A 6,416-nucleotide genomic window follows, 5' to 3' on the forward strand; every position below is an offset into this window, starting at 1 on the left:
CGGTCCGTTCTGCCTGGCCCGGCTACACTGCGTTGTGTTCTGGTGCACAATAGACACTGGACACCGGCGTATCTTGTTGAACTCAGGTTTATTCGTCCCGCAGACAAGCTCAACGTCTATTCAGAGTTCAAAGAGAGCAAAACGTCGTCACACAGGATTTATCTTCTCAACAAACCCAATATGAGAAAATAAAATAAATATTATATCCTATTTTTCCTATATCTGTTACATTCACCCCTCCTTAATTTCACCCAAATCCTAAACATACAGAAGGTCAGGCGAGATAGATAAAGCAATCATATAAGGTACCATGTTCACACTCATTTGGTCCAACATTACCCCAGGGATATAATTCCACACACTGCATTTTAAGCTACTCATGAAGTTCAGAGAAAGCAGAGGTTGATCAGGCTACCGCTTCTCCTAGTTAATGTGATGCCTTTTACACCACACAAGATGTTGGGACCCTATACTTGTCAATATGAACAGTCTCTCATACAACTCCAAAACAATGTACTAACTAAGAACATAACACAGTACTCATGTCTACAGTCCCTCAACCCTGTTTAAAACAAGGTACGTAAAGACTGTGCCCTTCTGTTAAACCCACCTACACCACTCCTTGTGAAAGGTTTTTGCACCACATTCTCCATCAGCCTACTGACTGCTTTAACAACCCCGCCTGTACGTGTTCTGACTATGTTCATCTCAGTCCCTAGGTCTTGTGTAGGTTTCTGACTATCAGTCACTGTCGTGGGTGAAATGCTGTTATGGGGCCCAGTCTCATCTAATTCAGGAACACTGATTAAGGTGTCAAAGTCAGCGCAAGTCTCGTGTGGGTCGGAGAGCACACAGATCTCTTGCAGGCAAGTCTTTCTCTCTCTCTCTCTTTTTTGTTCTCGTTATCATCGGCAGGATCCAGTTGGGATCTTTCAGGTGTCGGCTTATCAGAGCCACTGGGTGGGGGGTGTGGTGTATCATCCTCCATTCCTGATTCTGCACCATCTCCTAAGGACTCATCAACATCAGGTGACACGCATATCCACGAACGGGTCCGGTCCTCAGAAGTTTCTACTGCCAGGTCACTCAGGGTATCAATGGACAGGGGCTGGAGCTCGCTGGCCTCATCCACGGCATCTGAATGTTTAAACAATCGATCTAGTAGGGCATACCCGGCTAGCAAGAAACACGTGTTCCAATAGTTTTGCTCACCTACAAACTGGATGCTCCGATGCAAAATGTTGTATAGAACATATACAACGTATATGTTGTATATGTTCAATCAATGAACAGAGGCTGGAGCTCGCTGACCTCATCCACGGCAACTGAATCCAGCTCCCCACTAGGTTGTTCTGGGAATGATAGGAAGCTCACGTCCAACATCAGGTTCCGATGCACAACCTTAGTCCTTCCGCTCTCATCCACGACTTTATAAATGTGCGTTTGAGGGTTCCGATACATGACAGTATAGATTGTGGGTTCCCATTTGTCCGCCAACTTCCTCTTCCCTCTCTCTGCTTTGTTTGCGAGCGGGATTCAGTCACCGACATCCAAGCAAGTGCCACACACTCTATTGTTGTAACCATCAGCTTGATGCTGCTGCTCTTTCCTTGCATGTTGCTGAGCAATGCAAGCGGCTTCGTGGAGGTTTGCCATCAATTTCTCAGCGTAGGTCTTGTAGTCAATCACGACTGGGTCTCTCAGGACTTGACTGAAGACCAAATCCACCAGGAGTCTGAGAACTCGACCATACATTAAAAAGAATAGGGCGTATCCAGTCGTTTCATGAACTGTGGCATTATAAGCGAAAGTCAAGGTTTGTATCTGTTGTGCCCAGTGTTATTTTGCTGCTAATGGCAAGGTGCGCAACATATTGCCAAGCGTTCTATTAAACCTCTCAGTTTGCCCATTTCCCATCGGATGGTGTGCAGTTGTGTGTGACTTCGTGATCCCTGTGAGGCTAAGGAGCTCTGCTATGAGTTTACTCTCAAAATTGGCTCCCTGATCTGATGTGTTCGCTCTGGAAAACCAAATACGCAGAACACATTGTCCCACAGTTTCTCGTGACTTGTTTTGCAGCGGAATGGGGAATGCATGAACCAATTTTGTGAAATGGTCCGTTATGACCAAGTCATCCACCGCTCTTTGTTTGTTATCCTCAGTGCTCCAAAAATCTATACACACCAACTCCATGGGTGCAGAGGTTCGAATGCTCTCCAGGGGAGCTCGGGCAGCTGGTTCAGGGGTTTTTGCTAAGATACATCGCTGGCAGCCTTTCACATATTCCTTGATGTCTCTTTCCATTTGTAGCCAGAAAAAACACTGTCTGGAAAGGTATAGGGTTCTGGCTTGTCCTTGATGCCCTGCAAGGTCATGCACACCAGAGAGGGCCCTGGCCTTTAAGTCTTTGGGTAGGATGAACTGTTACCTTTTCTGTCTAGTTGACGGTTCCTTGGTGATCCTATAGAGGATTCCATCCTTAAATTTCAGTTGATGCCACTGCCTGCATAGTGTCCGTGCTCTAGGAGGTAACCTACTTCTCTCTCGCCTGGATGGTAGCTTGCCCTGCTCCACGAGCAACAGGACCTCCCTGGATCCAATTCCTGGCTATGCCGAAGCTCCTCAATAGAGATGGCTGGGAGCGTGCCTTGTTCTGAGTGTGCCACTTGTGGAAGATTCTTGATAAATTGTACTGCTCTTGCCTCTGCAGCTCTCTCCCACTCAAGGAGAGCTTCACAGACAGACCTGACATCGGAGGAATCATGAGCCACCTTGTCCCTTGGAGAACCTGTGGTCCCCACAGCCTGAATAATCTGCTCGAAGACACTGAACCTTGCACAGGAAAACATCCTGAACTCCTTCCTCCTTTGTTCCCTCAGCTTCTGCTAAAAGATTCTCATATTGCTCACTGATCAACCTTTGGCCCACTGACCTAACAAAAGGATCTCTACTTAAGGTACCCGCCACAGTGTTTTTCGTCCCGAGGATATATTTGATACTGAATGTGTACGGGACAGCTTGGCCACCCACCGCTGTTCACAAGCGTCCAGTTTTGGTTTTGTCATTATATAGGTTAGTGGGTTATTGTCGGTCCACACCATGAATGCGTGTCCCTTCAACCAATGACTAAATTTTTCACAAACACTCCACCTGAGCGCAAGGAACTCCAGACGATGAGCCGGATACCTCTTTTGTGAGCCAGTGAGGGTCTTACTCGCAAAGGCAATCGGACATGCTTTGGTTTCACCTTCCAGTATCTGGGACAAAAACTGCTCCGAGGCCATCAAGAGAACCGTCGATGGATAGGATAAGGGGTCTGGAGATATCCGGGTGAGTCGGGACTGCACAGTTCAGAAGCTTCTCCTTGAGGGTGAGGAAAGCGGAATCACAGTCATCAGTCCAGTCTGTGGGCTTGAGCCTTCTGAAGACACCGGGTTTCTGATTTAACTTTCCCACCTTCCCCCTCTGTTTTTGACCAGCTGTAAGGGCAAAAACAGGCTTTGCTATGGAGGAACAGGTGGGTATGAAGTGCTGATTGTACAACACCATCCCCAAAAATGACTTTACCCTCCGAACTGAAGGTGTGCAGCAGTCATCCTCCACTAAATCCCTCTTTGACATGTTCACAGTAACTTCTACTTTCTCTGGATCAACCGTTACCCCGTCACCATCAATAATGTGTCCGAGGAATTTCACAAAGCGCAGCAACAGATGGAATTTTTTTTGGCTCAACTTCAGGTTGTGCTCTCTCAACCTCTGAAAAACGACCTCCAGTCTATTGAGGGCCTCTTGCTTGGATGGGGAAAACACCAGGAGGTCATCGAGATAGCATACCAAACTACTGAAGTTTAGGTCACCAAAGACACTTAGCATCATCCTTATGAAAGATGCCGGACTGTTACAAAAGCCCTATGGCATTCTGTCATATTTGTGCAGGCCCAGTGGTGTTGTGAAGGCAGTGAATCTCTTGTCTTCCTCATGCATGGGCAGGTTATAAAAACCTGATGTTAGGTCCATGGTGCTGAAGAGAGTGTTTCCGCCAAGGGCTGCTAAACAGTCCAACTGATAAGGCAGGGGATGAGCATCTTTGATGGTCCTTGCGTTCAGCCACCTGAAGTCTGTGCATATCCTGAGGTCAACATTCTCTTTCCACACCATCACGAGTGGGGAGGCAAATAGACTCACAGACTTCCAAATGATTCCTTGCTCCTGCATCTCAGTGAGGACTTGGCGTAGCTTTTGGTAGTGGGCTGGAGGCACTCTGCGATACGGAAGCCGGAAAGGACGGTCATCGGTAAGCCGGATTTTATGCACAAAACCCTTCGCTTCTCCACAATCTAGGTGGTGTTTTGAGAACACATCCTGGTATTGTTCCAGCATTCTCACCAGTTGGATCTTGGTGGACGGGCTTACTTTGCAGCAATCGATGTTGACATCCTCCAGACCAACATTCTGCAGACTCTGTTGTGTTCTATGACATACAATTATATTATTAATAACAATTAGCTTTTTAATACATATTAACACAAATAATGATTATACTGATGCACATTTATCAACTGGCATATAATAAAAAAAAATACATTCCATTAAAAAAAAGAATACACAAACACCACAATTACAATTACAAATACACTGTACCACAATGGCCTAATACAATGAACTTGACTAAAATAATACACTTACTAAACATGGTAATGGGAGTACAAAACACCTACACATACCTATTTAGAGTTCAAAGAGCAAAACGTCGTCATACAGGGTTTATCTTCTACACACCTATCATGAGAACATAACATAAGTGTGTACAAGAAGATAAAATGGCGACCGCTAGCACACACGCGACAAAAACGTGCTAATTTGCTCTTCTTTCACAGACTCATTTTACTAGATAAAATACGCAGCGAAAACGACACGTTCTGTCTGTCCTAATAATACTATAAATGATTAAACAGGGTTGTTCACTTGAAACGACTTTTAAAGCTTAAAATTCAAACTTTATAATCGCGCTGGCTTAAGTACATACCTCTCTCAGTCACACTCAACGCCGCCTGACGAGAAACCGGAAATGACGCGTTCATCCGCTACCAATTAGCAAAGAGCGCTATAACACAAATAAAGTACTCCCAACAGCAAGAACAGCAAACTATTAAATAACCGCGAAGGATTTGGGCGAAATTAATACACTTTACAGAGCAACACATGCCATAAAATAACCCCAAAAAAAATAAAAAATAAATTTTATTTCCTATTTTCCTGTATCTGTTACACAAGTACAGGATACAGTACAAAATATTGTTGTTATAATCACATTGATCTAATATTTCTCATTAAAATATTATAATGCTAAAAACAAATATTGGATTATTAAGCTTATTTCTAGGATTTTTTTTAAGCTTGAAACTACTCTATTGCCAGTTTTTTTTATTTTTTTTTTATCTAGAAGTAAATGATTGAAATATATCTCACAATATAATTTCAAGCTTGAAATGAGTATAAATAAATAAATGAATGGATGAATAAATCTAAGAATAGGCATGATAATCTTCTATTGGTTATATCCTAATCTCATAATGATTAATATTAGATAAATGACCTACAATCAAGATAATTGTACATTTTTGTCTGTGTAAAAAAAAAAAAATTCAGCATACCTTGAGCAAGATGTAAGTCTTGCACATGGCAGATACTATTACAGTTTTAATGGAAATGTATATAAAATATCAGTAGTAGTATCAGTAGTAGTAGTTAGGGGGTGATATGACAATATAATATGGATATCCTGAAAAATTTAGATATTCTTTCTGGACATTATATATTTTTTTATTACTTTTTTTTTTTTTTTTTTTAAACGCTACTGAAAAACCACAGACCATACGAGAGATTACTTCGAATAATTCACCGCGATTGGTCCATGACATAATATCATTTTAGAGCTTTTCCACTGTATACTGTGGCACTGCTCGGCAAATTACCCATGATCCTCCGTGTTGACACTTTATCCACTGCTAAGCCATCTGTGTTGCACTTATGTACTTATATTCAATTTGACAATTCTTCTTACCTATAGGTACGGTGTGAGCCAGGCCAGAACAAAAGTGACGCATGCACTAGACCAGAATACGGACAGTCTTGAGTTCACATTTGCTGCCGAGCCGGGTCGAGCCACACTTCTCGACATGACATTGGCGAGTCCAAAGTGTCCGTAGTGTATGAATGGGTGTGTGAGTGTGTATGTGATTGTGCCCTGCGATGGATTGGCACCCTGTCCAGGGTGTACCCCGCCTTGTGCCCGATGCTCCCTGGGATAGGCTCCAGGTTTCCCCGTGACCCTGACGGAAGGATAAGCGGTATAGAAGATGGATGGGCCTCCTTTACCAAACCGAACATATGTAAATCGTTCATTTGCCAAGAAA

At 43.5% G+C, this 6,416-nt stretch overlaps 1 long non-coding RNA gene across 1 annotated transcript in view; it reads right to left on the minus strand.

The window, feature by feature from the left end:
• LOC108257563 (uncharacterized) overlaps positions 1-5,096 on the minus strand; it is a 5,361-nt gene extending 265 nt beyond the window's left edge. The window contains exons 1-3 of the long non-coding RNA XR_001810485.3: positions 5,027-5,096; positions 4,725-4,779; positions 1-4,471 (exon numbers count right to left, since the gene is read on the minus strand). The exon at positions 1-4,471 is cut by the window's left edge and continues 265 nt beyond it. This is a non-coding gene — a long non-coding RNA (uncharacterized LOC108257563). The remainder of the gene's footprint in view (positions 4,472-4,724; positions 4,780-5,026) is intronic.
• Between the last annotated feature and the right edge of the window lie 1,320 nt (positions 5,097-6,416).

The sequence above is a fragment of the Ictalurus punctatus genome, chromosome 25 (assembly GCF_001660625.3).
Source record: "Ictalurus punctatus breed USDA103 chromosome 25, Coco_2.0, whole genome shotgun sequence".
Classification (NCBI taxonomy): Eukaryota; Metazoa; Chordata; class Actinopteri; order Siluriformes; family Ictaluridae; genus Ictalurus; species Ictalurus punctatus.